Source organism: Plectropomus leopardus, chromosome 4 (assembly GCF_008729295.1).
Source record: "Plectropomus leopardus isolate mb chromosome 4, YSFRI_Pleo_2.0, whole genome shotgun sequence".
In the NCBI taxonomy this organism is placed as follows: Eukaryota; Metazoa; Chordata; class Actinopteri; order Perciformes; family Serranidae; genus Plectropomus; species Plectropomus leopardus.
The window spans coordinates 22,826,925-22,842,459 of record NC_056466.1 but is presented as its reverse complement, the minus strand read 5'-3'; the positions used below and the strand labels follow the sequence as shown (position 1 = coordinate 22,842,459).

Sequence of the window (15,535 nt, the reverse complement as noted above, 5' to 3'; positions counted from 1 at the left end):
AACTGAGATATGTGGATATACTTTGCATTATCCTTGACACTTCACACAAATTTTACAGACTAAGGGACTGTTTTGATGTCAACATCGATGATAATGCTAATGACATCCAAATTCAAAAACTCACTTTCAGGGGTTCTGGAGCACTTCAGAAATGCTTCAAAAAAAGTTTTCTAAATATTAAACATGATATCAAGAGCACTAATTAAGTCATTTGTGATCATGAATTAATAAATCAGAAGCACAAATGAGATTTTCTCCACGACACATCCTGGGCTCCATGGGCTTTTTTTTTTCAGTCTTTACACGAGTGGATCAGTTGTTTGGTCATCAGAGGTCTCACTGGTCTTATGTTGTCGATATGGTTCTAAACTAGATGGATTTGTAGTGGGATGGTAAACGTGTAGGATGGATGTTTTGGTACACAGTCTTGTGTCTAAATGCTTATGTGGTGGTTGTAGTGACAGTAGAGGAGAATGCATGGTGGCCATTGGCCACTGTGAGGTCAAACATGCAGTAGGCCCTTGAAGATCTTAATCAGCTTCTTAACCCACCATGCTTTAAGTCTACAGCATATTGATCTGTGCTTGGCAGGCGCTCTACGTGCTGCAGTTTATGATGTTGGTCAGCTGCGCTGCTGAGACTGATAGTTTGGCTGATCTGGGTGAGATTGTTCTTTCAGATGAGCCGAGCTGGTGGAACCAACATGAGTAATCTACAATAAACCTCAAGTGGAATTTAGGTTTGTAATTAGATGACTTAGTTATTCTAGGATCAATATCCTCTCTCCTCTGTGTCCTGCTCTCCCTGACTGCTCTCTATGGACCAGGATCTGTGACCTGAGTCTTTTCTGTAATCATATGTAATGAAAACCAGTCCCGAGCACAGAGGGGATCTGCTTAATTATGTCCACCTTTTGGCAGCAAGGACATTAAAATTACATTTTAGGTATTCAGGATACACTTACAGACACTTCTAAAAGGTGTATTTAAATACTGAATCCCGAAGTATTCCACTCTGTCATTCATGCCTCCATCCTTTACACTTGATCCCCAAATACAGCAGACACCAAATATAATCCACTTCCTCTATTTAATCTTGGCTCTTCCTTTTTCCAGCTTCCAGTTCTTGTTTGGCCACAGTTGACTAATCCTAGAAAAACCATCAAGATTGCTAAACAAGCCCAGTTCATGTCAGGACAACTTAGGTTTTAACTGTCAAGCGACCACAATTAATGCAGTTGTAAGACTGTGATAATGATCAGTGTACAAGTCTCTGGTGCATTTCATTGATGTATTTTTTGGCCTGCAAGGACCTGTTTATAAAAAATAAATAAATAAATAAATGAATAAATAAAGCGGATGGAGCAGGTGAGGGATATTGTATTTGTTCCACAAATTTGTCTTCCCTGTCAAAACCCGGTGCCTACATTACCCACAATGCAACTTGTCCACCAATAGTTTGGTTTAGTCTTGTTATGGGGCACTGCCAGTAATTCCGACAGCTAATAATTCCAATGTCCCAATAGTCCGAAAAGTCTCTCACTGGACCGAAATGCCATTTGTCCAATAGCCGGGTACCCTGAGAACAAACGTGTTTCTTTAAAGAGCCTTTTCTCAGAGGTATTTGAGGAGAAAGTTGGGCATATGGAGTAAGATTGGATAAAGTTAGGGCCCCTCTGAGGAGGCACAGACCCACTGCAGATGGGGCATGGATGACCAGAAGAAATATAGAGGAGTGAGAGAAATTTGCATAAATATAGGAAAATAAACAAGCAAGAGGTTGCTGATGCTACCATGCTGAACTTTACTTGACTAAATTCAACATGGTTCCTCTATATTAGTCGCTTCCTCGTGCATTAACATTTATCGGCCTCTGAAGGGTGGCATGACAGAAATATATTTGAGAACCACGGGGAAACGGGGAGAATATTAGGGAAAGCCAATCAGAGGCAGAATTGAGCGGTCCATGCCTTCCCTTTAGTCGGGCAAAGGCATGTCATTCTGCATAATAATTAACCATATGCTCATGCTTAAAATAAAAAGATAGAGATAGAGAAAGTATAGCCTATTTTTGGAGAAATGGCCCTTCAGAGCCACGAGCAAAGTTTTGTTTTCAGGACACCGGGCTGTCAGACAAATGGCTTTTCGATCCAATGGGACATTTTTCAGACTATTGGGTCTGGGTAATTATGAGCTGTGGAAACAGTCGCATGGCACCAAGTTTTGCTAGTAGCAGTTAATGTAGCCACCTGCCTTAAACTGAGATGATTGGCCTGGTGTGCCGTCCCGAAAATGATCTTGTACTGAAGTTTTTCAAACTACAAGGCCTCCGCTCTTTACCCAAAGTAATACCAGGCTTGTCTCTCTGTTCCTCTTGCTAAAAGACATTTTTATGTTGTAACTGCCTTTTATTACCAAGAACATCAAGACATTTCTAGAATAAAAGTCAAAATGATGATAGAAACAAAAGGTCAACAGGAATCTGCCAGAGGCCCGGTGGTCCTGCAAGGTCACAGCACTTTTTAGAAAACATGATGTTATGTTATTGTGTTTTCTGAAATGTCGTTGTATTTTGTAAAATGTGTTTTCTGAAATGTCACTGTGCTTTGACCCTGAGGGACACTGTAATAAGGAGAGGTATTTCTTCTTAAACCTAATCAAACCCATAGCTGTGCGAGATCCCAAAACATGTGTCAGTCTGAAGGACAGTTACAAATGACGAATTTCGTTGTTTTATTTGAAGGACTTTGCTTCATGTGATTGATGGCCAATTTTATGATTTGGGCAAGACTGAAGGACAATCTGTCAATATTTAGTATGAAAAAAAACACACTGCCTGAAAGACTACAGTCCTGCTGGCAGCTCTGTGAGGCTGCACTTGGACACAATGATGCTTGAGCTAAATGCTGTGGCAACATGCTGTTGTTCAGCAGGTTTTATGTTGAAAACAAGTGGAAACTTCCAAAGCTGAAAAATAAAGCCAATGGTGAAGAGCCAAAAACTGCAGTTCAATGAATGACCACTGGAGGCTGGCTCCAAAACAGAGTAAATCCCCATAGACCCCTAAGTTAAAATGCCCAACTTTACAGCAGAAAAAACATGTTTACAGCCAAAAAGGTTTTGGTCTCTATAACTAAATTCAACATTCATGACAGCTGCACAGGGGTGACTTTTCACATTTGGCTACGATGTAAAATTGACCACATCAGCCTCCACTTTGTTTACATCCGCTTCCTCATGAGATGAAATTGGGTGGTGCATCCATGCTCCCTCTGGCATGATGATTTTAATGATATCCTGCAGTTATGTATAGTCCCCTGCCCGCTAAAAAGCAGAAGGAATCCTTTACAACTGCTTCATATGCAACTGTTCTTGATTTACAATGTCACTGTGTTTCTCTTTGATAAGGAAAGTTTCCATCATTATTGGCTACTCAGCAGAGAGCATCCAATTAAATTTAACTAATAGGTTTAAATGATCACACATCCCCCTTGGGTGTTCTTTTTCTTCTAAATCCCTATCGTACTTAAAACACCTGAGTGTGCTGAAAGCTGTTGTCAGACTTTATCACTTTTTAAATTAAATATCATTTCACCATTCATTTGTCACCGTCAACAGAAGCTCATACTTGACACATAGAGAAGTTCGCACCACATAGGAGTGCTGTTAGGACAAACTTCAGCTGTCCCGTAGAGAGCCAGCATAATGGTTGTCCCAACAACAGGAGTCATGACGACAGACGAGCAGCATGACTAAAATATTAGTTGGAAGTTGGTGAAAGACAAAGAGCGGTAAGTGATATCCCAGAGGGTAAATGTTCACCTGTCTAATTATAAATACTGTCTCCAGGAGCACTACTGTCTTCTACGTAACAGTGCACGCGCACACACACACACACACACACACACACACACACACACGCATGCACTACAAAGTATGCATGGCCTGCACGCGAGTCAGACAAAAGCTCATTCAGTAAAGCTCAGAGGGACATCACAGCTCTGCCAGTGTGATCTCACTGCCATCAAGCCCGGACATGTCCGAAGCAATGTCTTTCATTCCTTAAATAGTTTGCATGTGTGTGTGTGTCTGAGATAAAGATAACTGAAAAAAACATGTGCCCACGCGGTTTTACAAAAAGCATCCAATGTTAAGTTCATTCATCAAACAGTTTTTACTGTCCATTTATGCACAGTAATTAATGAGTCAGTGGAGTAGCGAGTCTGTCAGTTGGGATTCATCCGTGTCAAGAAACAGCAGTGACAGCAGATCTGTGCTGATGGTGTCAAAATGTCTCGTTTGAATCATCAGACAGACATCACAGACAAACCCCTTACATATCACTTTCTCGTTTCTCCCCCTTCTCTCCCCTTCTCTGTTTTTCTCCCCATCCCTCCTCTTTCTCTGTCTCTCCTCCCAGCTGTGTACAGTAGATCACATTATATATTAGCGCTTCATGTATAATGGATCAGCTCGGAGGCAGCGGATAGCTCGCCAGCTTCAATTTGCTTTGCTCCCAGCATGTCTTCGGTCCATTTGCTGCACTTAGTAAAAACCTACAGTGCTGTACTATTGGCTTCCCTTACACATTTAGAGCAGGAAACCTCTTTCTCCCCTGTTAAATTCAACATTTTCCCAGCTGCTCTATTCTTAAAGGAATAGCAAACAACCTTCAGCAGAGACTGAATAAAAGGCAGAAAAAAAGGCTTTCACTACTCTATTTTAGGTTGTGTGATATTCCTGGTCAAATATTTCTCAATACAAGTGAAAGTTGCTGAGTCAAATTAGTACTTAAGTTTAAGCAGTGGCATATGTGCTGTTATAATGATCAATTATTCAAAGTACTTTTCTTTTTTTTTATTTCAATGCATTTTTATATACTGTTACAGAACCTTTACAGAACCTAATGACTCTATAACAACCCGCTGACTGTGCTGATTTGCTTTATGAACCAAGTAAAGCAAGTCATAATTAGCAGGCTAAGTTAATTCAAGTTGTTTTATTCAATCTGAAGCAATTTAAAACTTGAAATGGAAACAATCATTAACAACAACAGGACTCACTGCAGAATCTTGACAACTATCGGCTTTAATCTGGCCAAAAAAATGTCGACTGCTTTTTTGACAGCACATACATGAATTCAACTTTTATTGCAAAGCATTGCCAGAAATGCGAAACAGCTTGACCTCTCCTCTCTACCGATGAGCTGCCCAGTCTGAGTAGCGCAGGCACAGGGTAGAGTTATGCCAGCATCACTTCAACACACAAACCACACACAGAACTGCACAATCACAGTTTATGGACTTTTGCATTTTGGAAAAGAAAAGCAAATGTATCGAGTAACAAGAACCTTCATAGAAATATAATGGACTCAAAACCACAACATTTGTCTTTCAAATGTAGTAGAGTCAAAGTAATATGTTTTCAAAAAAGGACAGTTAAATCAAGTACAGATACTCACAAAACTTTACTTAAGTACAATATTTAAGTAAATGTACTTTGTTACAGGCCACCACTGGTAGGGAGGGATCACCAAAGACAAAAGAATCTATCCTCTGGGAACCATGAATGTCTGTAAATATTTTAATGGAAATGTTTGTTGTGATATTTCAGTCTGCACTAAAATGGTGGACAGACAGAGCGTCTGTCCATCATCTCCAGAGACATACTGCCAGCTAAAAGGTAACCTGGTGGTCTTTAAATACAATGTTGATTCCACCAGTTAGTTGGAGTGACTCAAATATTTTTCGTAAAAGAACTGGAGCACTTTAGCAGAAATCACTCAATATATGTGTTACTTGACAAACTTTATACCCAGTGTCAAATTAAATAAACCTTTTTTACTGGTGCCCAGATTACTTGTCCAGCACTTGTCTCATATATCCCTGCACTCTTTTTCTGTTTTATCATTCTCTTCTCCCTTCACACGTTTTATTGTTAATGAAGGTCATGAGACATCATTTGTCTTTAAGTGTAGACAGAATGCTAATTTGTCCAATCATAGTTGAACAGTGCATTCTGCCTCTGTGAAGTTCCCAGTCATGGGGGGGTGTCAAATGAAAGTCAAGGGTGGTGGTGAGGACTTGAATGAGTGAGCTAAAACTCACACTTATGAACACACACATATACAATGCTTTTATGGGCAGAGGTGGGAGAGGTCCAATTTTACGCTTCAAGAAAGAGAGTGAGAAAATACAGGGAGATTCAGACTGGGGCAATTTGAGAGCGAGCTTTGCAGAGAGAATGGGAAAGCGTAGGGGGAAGAGATGTAGTAGCAGATACAGAGACAGTTAATGTACAATGTGAGGAGATAGTGAAATAAAAGGAGAAGGGACGGGGAGGAAGAGAAGACATACAGCAGGACCATAAAGGAAGTGTGTTTAACTGACTCCCTTATCAGACAGAGTGGATAAAGGAAGTGTATTATATTATAGTATAATTATTAACGGGAGAAATGGCTGAGATAAGAGATTTAGATGCGGACCAGGAACTCTGAACCTCAGAGAGAGAAAGAGGGAGGTGGTGGAATGAGTGTACATAATGAATGTGATGGACTGATTCATGGTTTTCAATTTCACCGTCATCCAGAGAAACTCACAGCACAGCATGAAGATTAGATTCATCCAGATAGTCATCCGTGAAACACACACACACACACACACACACACAGTGGCTTTGCAGACACATGCATGGACATCACAGTGTGGACTTATAAAAGGTAATGGCCAGGGTTATATTTCAAATAACTGTCTGTCTGAAGTGCCTCTTTACGGCTCTGAGTTAACAAGCTGTTTCTATGACAGCCAGGTAACTGTGACTCTGCTCGCTTCATTTCAATACATCATACTCATTTTTCACAGCACAATATTCCTTTAAAAAAAACCTCCATATTAGACAGCTCCACGCTGCCGTCCTGTCGCCTGCACCTTTTTTCTCAATCATGACCACCATTTTTTGGCCAGTGTACAGATATGCAAAAGTGGTAGGGGTGCTAATATGAAAGCAGTGAGGATTATAGAGGGCAAAATATTTGGCTCATGATCTAAGGCAAAGCTAACATCACCAACCAGCCTAACATTGTGAGTTGATTCTGTCACTGAGGAGAAAGATCTTCAGGGTTTCCCACACATTCATTTATCTGTGGCGGGCCACCACAACGAAATCATCTGCAACCACAAACACATTTTTGGAACTGGACTGGTCATTAGAAGCACTATTAGGCACACTGAAAGTGACGCCAAACTGTTTATTTTTCTAGGTCTAAAAGTTTGCTTTCACTTACAAACTCATCCTTCAATGTGATCTGATCAGCTGTGAATAGATCGACAGATCAATTATCCACCATGCCAGTGACAAACTGCTGCTGAGGAAATAAAGGAACTAATGGAGCACTCTGTCTGCTGCACTGCACTCACAGACCCACAAAAACATCAAAATTTACCAATTTTAGACAGAGGCCACTGAATAATACAAAGGGACACGCAGGCATATAAAAATAAAATACACAAAATGAAAGCCTCCCCTCCTATGTAACTGACTCCAAATAAATGATGTTGAAACTGCTGGATGTGCAGGTATAACCATACCATAGTTGCCGTGTGCAGACAGAAGGCGAGAATTTGAAAAACATTAGCACTGGACATTAGAAAACAATTAACTTCATCTAGGGTTTTGCAGAAAACTCCTAGACATCGCTCTTAACACCTGGAACACGGATTATCACTATGTTAGTATGAAAACATTTTGATAATCCTCTTATCAGATGTGTGTGTGAGTGTGTGTGAATGTTTGTGTTATTTGCATATTGATAGCACACTCCTATTTTATTCATGTAAGAGCACAGGACTGAAACTTGCCTCATTTTCAATTCTACTATGTCCACAAAGAAATCTCACCAATTTAAAGCTTCTGTAAATCGTGCAGCCTCGTGTCCCGCTGCCCTGCGGTCATTTGCTGGATTAATTAGCCACAGGGGCATCTCTCATTGATGACATCAGCATCTGACCAAGATTAATTGATGTGATTTTCGCTGACACATAAAATGCTTCTGTTTAACCAGACAGGGCCAATCTGTTCCTAATGTTCTCGCAATATATGTGTGTGTGTGTGTGTGTGTGTGTGTGTGTGCGTGTGTGTGTGTGTGTGTGTGTGACATCACAGCATGCGTCAGAAACCAGTCTGGGTCAATGTTGATTAAATAAACGATTGTGTTTATAGAGCAGACCTTCTTAACATGCATGCATAAAAAACATACACACACAGACGCGGAACACCCTTCAACATGCTACGTTGTCACACCACTTTCTTTTTGTCGCTCGCAGAAACAGATAATGGAAAAAAGTTAGTGGATCAACTGCCTGTGCTTTTTCACTACTAACATGAAAAATTCACAAATCAACTGCACACACATACACAAACTCATATCTAGGAAAGTACAGCAATACTAAAAAATGATAAGTGCTCAAATCTAGTTCCTCAAATTTCCTCTCAGCTCCCTGTTGAAGTTTGAAAACCTTTCATATTTTATGTTGGCTGTTACAACATGGACAGTGAGCTGGGAGGAAATTTAGAGATTTTCAGGGCCTGGCCCAGCACTCTGGATGCAGTTACACAAACATGTAGGTTATTGCTGCTGACATATATATATATATATAAATGATTGCCACAGCTGCCATCAATTACTGTATGTTTATGCATGTCAGTGTATTAGTGATGTAAATTAGTGTGCAGGAGAGAAAGACTAATGTGAGGCTCCTTGTGTAATCACTCACCCGGTACCTTAACCCATCCTAATGAATAACAGAGAGATCAGATAGAGGAGTCTACTAAAGGAAATATACAGTACATTAAATATGCAAAACTTGCTTTTACATAAACCTCCATCTCTCAGAGAAATTCTCATAGGTAGCAAAAGGTTGAGTGGTTACATACTGAAAATATGTGCTTCTGTAAAAGTGTGAAAAATTCTCTCAGCATTTTCCTCTGACTTGAGGAAAAATCACTGCTCCATACTGCTTCTAGTTATCAGAGACTCAACACAGTCAGCTTTAACTAAAACTAAAATCAAGTTGTAGACTGAAATATCTTAACAACTAAAGGATTAATTCCTATAAAATTTTGTACAGAAATTCATGCTCCCCTTAGAGTGGATTTTAATCAAAGATTAAAGACAGTGACACTCAAAATACCAAATAGAGGCTTCAAAACCACACCCCCAGGAATGAGCTGGACTTTGATGTTGATTTTTTGAATTGGCCAAACAATCTAATTACGATTAATTGCGAAAAATTGTTTTTGTTGTAAGTGTGGAGACATTACCTGTGCAGCACTGGGTCCAAGACAAATTTCCCCTGCATCGTGTATATCGTATCGTATAGTCTCATAATACATCGTATCGTATCGTATCGTATCGTATCGTATCGTATCGTATCGTATCGTACCCTGTCACATGATGCGCTGCAGCTTAAAAAGACTTTTCTCATTGACTTACATTGGGAAAGAGACATCTGTAAATCAATGGGTAATGTTTTTGAGCTTTACATCTCCAATAAAATGACTTGTTTCACTATCAGGATTTGGTCCATGTGATTTGATAACATTTTGAAAGTCTAGAGGAGCCACACAACAAAAAAATCTTATCCCCATTTAAGGTAATTCAGTTAAATTTTATTGCTAAAGCCCAAAATCACAATTTGGCTCAAAGGACCCTACAGCATACAACATCCTCTGTCCTTAGAGCACTAAACTGAAAGTTAGCTGTTCGGCCATGTTTGGCCACCATAAGTCTCTAGTGTACTTGTTCTGGGCCGCTCAGTTCAGAAATAGTGCTGATCATATCTGGATCACCGGGTTAAATTATACATGGCACTTGAACAGTTTGGCTTCATGCACCACTAAGCAGCTCTCAAAGGAATTAATGGGGCTCTATGTTCAACGCTGTATCCAGTTCTCTTAATACATCCATGTACAAAATGAGCCATCCACAAACCGATGGGTGACATCACAGCAGGTATGCCCATTACTTAATACAGTCTACGCACACCTGTATTTTTTGTTTGGTCTAATTAACAAATGTTATCATGTTAACAAGCTAATCTAGGATGATGGACAAGGTAGACATACCCGCTAAACATGTTAGCATAGAGAGCATTAGGTCACAGCTCTGCTGTGTCAATGTGATAAAAGGATAAATTCACAATTATTTTGGCTTTTTTACTAATGCATTATAATATGACCCATCCACTGTTTCATGTTGTGCTTGTCTGGTCTCCTACATGCACTAGACTGCAATCAACTTTCAGCTCCTCCTCCGCCTTGCTTCATCCTTTTCCTCAATCTCCAACTCCAAGAAATGACAACATGGTGGCAATCAACAAAGTATAGAATAACGTGTCGCTGTGCTGCAATTTTCACCAGGGAAAAAACAAGGACTAAAACAGTATGACACACTGCCTGCATCCGCGAGCGTCACACCCTTTGACGCATGTCATTGACACTCATAGCACACATCATATTTGTCATGAAGACGGAGGAAGAAGTCAAGGTACAGAAGCCAGCATGTGTCAATCTGGGGAACAAGTGTGAATAATCTCTGTCTTCTCTGGAGAATAACGTGCATTGACACTGGGAAATAGGACAGTGGCGTACCCCAATGAATGTGCACCAAACTGTCATATAATCAATTTAAGAAGAGACAGGAAGGAGCGGGGTGTAATGCATCATCACTTAATAGCACATGTAGTTACAGTATGAAGTATAATTTTTTTTAATCTACCTCAGTTTTAGGAAATGTTCTTCTGTTTGTTTGTCATGTTCTGTCATGTTCATGTTCTGGTGTAGGATTTCTAAAATCGATGTGAAAATTTTATATCGTGATATCGCCCAGCCCTAACAACAGGCAGTGTAATTCTGCTGTAATGTGTCTCATTGGGCAAGAAGTATCTTCGTGAAGTAAAAGTCCAATATATTAATGGACAAAAGGTCAATGTAATCACTTTTCTCCAACAATGGCCCCCACAGGCTCCGTCCACAGTCCTGCTGAATGAGACTTGCCCAGTCATGTCCCACAACAACCCTCAGTCTTTGTAAGTGCATTGATCGAAAAAAAAAGTTAAGCCAGTGAAACCTTGAAGCTTTTTGACAATAGTGTTCGTGTCAGGAGGAAGAAGTTAATGGGAAAAAGACATTAGCTTACTTCCTCTGCTTTCATGTTTTGAAGACCAGCGTCTGTGAATCAATATCTGCCCATTGTAAATGTCCCCTGTATGTACACTGACCCATCCTGACCAAGCAAATCAAATCTCCAGCCATCATACCATTACAAAAGAGTGGTCTGATGTCTGAGGACACCATGGAGCCCTCAGGCAGGACAACTTAGGATATTACTTACTACCTGGAGAGTGAAAGCACAGAAGGGGGCAAAAGGACACAGCGTAAAAGAAGGGCTCTAGTGCAAACACAAGCACAAACTTGGAGAAGTTTTTACAGATCAAAAGAAAACCCTGAAAATTAGGTCTGCACATTATATAGATAGATAGATAGATAGATAGATAGACTGACGGACTGAAAACGTTTTTATCTTATTAGAGAAAACAGATTCTTACAAAGTTTGCCTTTGGGGGCATACTTTGCTGTTAATGACAAACTTAATCGCAATGTATCGCAGTTTATTGTTTCATAATACTCAGCAACATGCTCTCATCCTAAGTCGTCACATATCGCTGCTTTGTCAGTGGACTTTCACATCTACATATGACGGGCAAGGTATCCTCCTGCGTCTGCTGTTGACATTACAGTACGCTGGAACCAATGCTGCACATCAACAAAATCTAATGGTTAGAATTAGGCAACACAAGCAGGTGGTTAGGTTTAGAAAAAAAAAACATCATGGCTTGGCTCTGCATTCCTATGGGAAGCGAAGTACGGCCATTGAAAGTCCTGGGTTTGCTGGACCCATCCATCATCCCTCCATACCAATCCTAAAGGGATCTTCTAGCTCATTATATTATGTTGTTACTGGCAACGTTTCAACCTGACGCCGCCCAGAGATAGGTGCCATTTAGCTGTGTAATGAACTAAAGCCACCCATCTACATATCATACTGCCACCCTGGTTACCAAACAGCCGACGAGATAACATGGCAAAAGGTTCCATCCGGCCCCATTGCAAACCAGCAGTGTATCAAGACGCCATGAAAGGTGGCTTTTTGCATTGGCGTCTGACAGTGAAATTACTGAAAAAGTGGCTGTATTTGACGAATTCAGTATGAGATTGGGCTGGCATATAGCAAAATATTAAAAGTCACAATAACTTTAGATTGTGACCTAAGATTTGAGAACATATCCTGGGGCCTCTGGGGATTCCCATCCTTAATATTGCACTCGGTGAGATAGAGTATCAGTTAAAACATGCACATTTTTGGTGCCTTTTGTGCTCAGTTCAGTACTCAACTTGTTCAACACAAGAATGTTGGAAATAATTTCCTTTAGTTTTTAAATTCAGCAAATTCACTAAAAATCAGAAAGGCAGAATTGAGTACACTTTCTGTTTATTTATCACCAGTAATGTCCTTATCACAATATTTAACAACATTATTGCATATTGCATATTTTCCTCATGTCATCCAGCCCTGCTTTTGAAATCTGGACGACAGGGATGAATGCAAAGTTCATGGGACAGCCCCCAATGGACAATCACATCAGCCTCTTTTATCCCCTTTTAAAGCAGAAGACAATTTTCAAATGGCCTCAGATGAGAGTCAAGGTGAACTTCTCGGAGAAACCTGTCAGTAAGCTGCAGACTGTTGAGGTACAAATGCATAGCCTTTATTAAAAAATATAAATATCCTGAATGCACCAGCTGAAATTATACAAAGCCAATAGCAGGCATGCATGTAACAGTTCTCATTGTTTTGTTTCCACATAGGACTTTTCATTTACTTCTTGTTAATCTGATGATTGCTTCCTTGATTAGATGTTTCCCGCAGCCCAAAGTGGTATGTTCAGCTTGTTTCACTCGATCATCAGTCGCAAACTCAAAAATATTCAGTTTGCTATCATGAATTACCAAAAAAAGCCTCAAATCAGCACGGCTGGAACCAGTAAATACCTAATATTTTGTTGCTTGTCACATACATTAATTATCAAAATGGTTTCAAATGAATGACTAATTGTTTCAGCTCTATGATAACAAAATCATAATTGTATGATCTTGATGTAATAAAATTTGCATTATTATAGCAACCACCACAGGCACACAATTAGTCCCTTCTATAGGGATATAACATTGATTTATGTCTAATGTGGCCTCTATAGGCTACTGTAAACAAACTGTTGATGACTGCAGGGCCACTTTCGGCCCCTAAGGGCATATTACAGGGACTCTGGTTGCAGCTGCATGAGGCTATAATAATTCTTCTGTGCAGATGTCAACTGTGAGAAGCAAAATAACTGGCGGATGTTATAATGTCTGCTTATTCTAGATGATTACCCAGCGTAGTCTAGCACGTCCGCAGCGATAACAAGACATTTAAGAAAGGAAATTTGTTGAGATTACAAACGATTTGTTCCATTTTCGTATGAAAATGACGCCAGTTGTGTCATGTTCACACAATAACCACTGAGCAATCAGGTTAAAGTCAAACAAAATCATCATGTAACCAGATTTCTGAAGCACTTCATATCACGCAAACCGTATCTTTATGGAGCCACAAAAATACTATCATTATAATAAGCACCTGCATCTGCATATTCATGGATTTGCAGAAAAAAAAAAACAGAGAAAGCAAGAGAGAGTGATGGACAGATGAGGGGCAAAAATAAGTCATACTCCAAAGTTCTCATAATTCAATTCCAGCTGATCATATGCCTCTCATTCACCGTGAGCAAATAAGCTGTAACACGCAATGCAGTATCCATGGAGTCATATTCTGTGCTCTGTCTTTCTAATCGCCTCATCTGATGTCTCAAACATCCACTACTACTTATCTGTCCCAGACATCTAAAAGCAAATTGATCAAATCAGATCACGTTTGTTTGTCACATACACAATCATACACAGTCTACAATGTGTAGTAAAATTATTAATGCCTATAGCTCCAAGAAGCAACTAAAAATAGGGGGGGGGGGTAATATAGAAAGATTTTTTTTTTAAAAGGAAAGAATGACACAATGTATCTATACATTTCAGAGAAACTGTACAGTGAAACAGTATTACCAGAAGGTCTACATTTCGAATATTATATACAAGGGATGACATTATGGACCATGTGTCATGACTTATGGATCAGCTGAAGACCACAAGCAGATAATAACTTAAGACAAAGTAAACTTGACTTGCTGTTCATTTAGATTAAACTACGCCAGAGCAGTTGATTGTAGAAAGAAAAAAATAATATATTTTATCAAAGTCTAGTTCCTTCAGTACTATGACAGGACTATGACAGCACACACACACACACACACACACACACACACACACACACTATAACTATAGCTCGTGAAGAGCCCCAAAAGTTGGGTCTGCACTCTCCTCCAGAATAAAAGTGTTTGAACCACCGGGAGAAAAAAAAGAAGAATGAACTCCTCACATTGTCATCAGAAAGTTAAACCGTCAACCAACACGTTACTCTTCTAACAGTTAACAGAAACAGGGATATAGTAAAGATGAACAGAAAAAAGATAAACAAAGTGAGTTCATACCTAAGCGTCCAGACCTCCTCGCGCGCCCCTGGCTCCCCCACACCGCCCGCTGCTCATCTCGCGGCCCGGCCCATCACCGCAGGTACAGTCCCGAGCGCACAGCCCGCGCGCATCACCGAGTCCAGAGGTAAAGAAAATTAAACAGTGCGCTGAGGATGAAAAAGAAATAAGAGAGAAAAACTGGATTTTTGAGTTGTTAACTTTTCCTTTTGTTCAGCTACGTTTCTGTCACAGCTCACTTTTATTTCTCTGTCTCTACAAATCACTTTTCTAAATGAAATCTCGCTCGTGCTGAAGTGGACTCAGGTGCTGAATGAGTGTGAATGGTCCGCTGTTGGTGCTCTGAGCTCCCGATTTCTGTCAAACCAGTCAGACTACAGAGGGAAACTTCCGGTGGGAAGTTTCAAAATACAACTCAAAAGGGTGAGCGTGTAGATGAAGCGCAGTCAAAATAAGTGTGTCATTAAATGTTTCATTTATGATGTAAAAAGCCTGACTGGCATTTAAAGAACACCACTGTTGAATTTGAATTTTTACAATCTCCCAGTGATAAACGCCATGAAATAACCAGAAAAAAATGGCACACAAGTTTTTTTCTTTTTTGATCTCCGGTAACAATAAAAACTATATACTATAATATATAAAGAACTTCAGCTTTAAATGGCTATAAATGTCATGTAGCCAATATGTATCTAAATTGCCTGAAAAAACAGCAAAGCAAGGTCTGCAAAAATGCAGCTGTTGGAAAAAAATTCTACAATTCTACAATTCTACAATTTCATTTAGCAGACGCTTTTATCCAAAGCGACGTACAGCACAAGCAAGAATTTAGACTTA

At 39.8% G+C, this 15,535-nt stretch overlaps 1 protein-coding gene across 1 annotated transcript in view; it reads right to left on the bottom strand.

The window, feature by feature from the left end:
* The window catches only part of gcgrb (glucagon receptor b), a 56,391-nt gene extending 41,656 nt beyond the window's left edge, over window positions 1–14,735 (bottom strand). The window contains exon 1 of the mRNA XM_042485587.1: window positions 14,699–14,735. The gene's annotated coding sequence lies outside the window, so the exon portion shown is untranslated. The remainder of the gene's footprint in view (window positions 1–14,698) is intronic.
* Window positions 14,736–15,535: the final 800 nt, after the last annotated feature.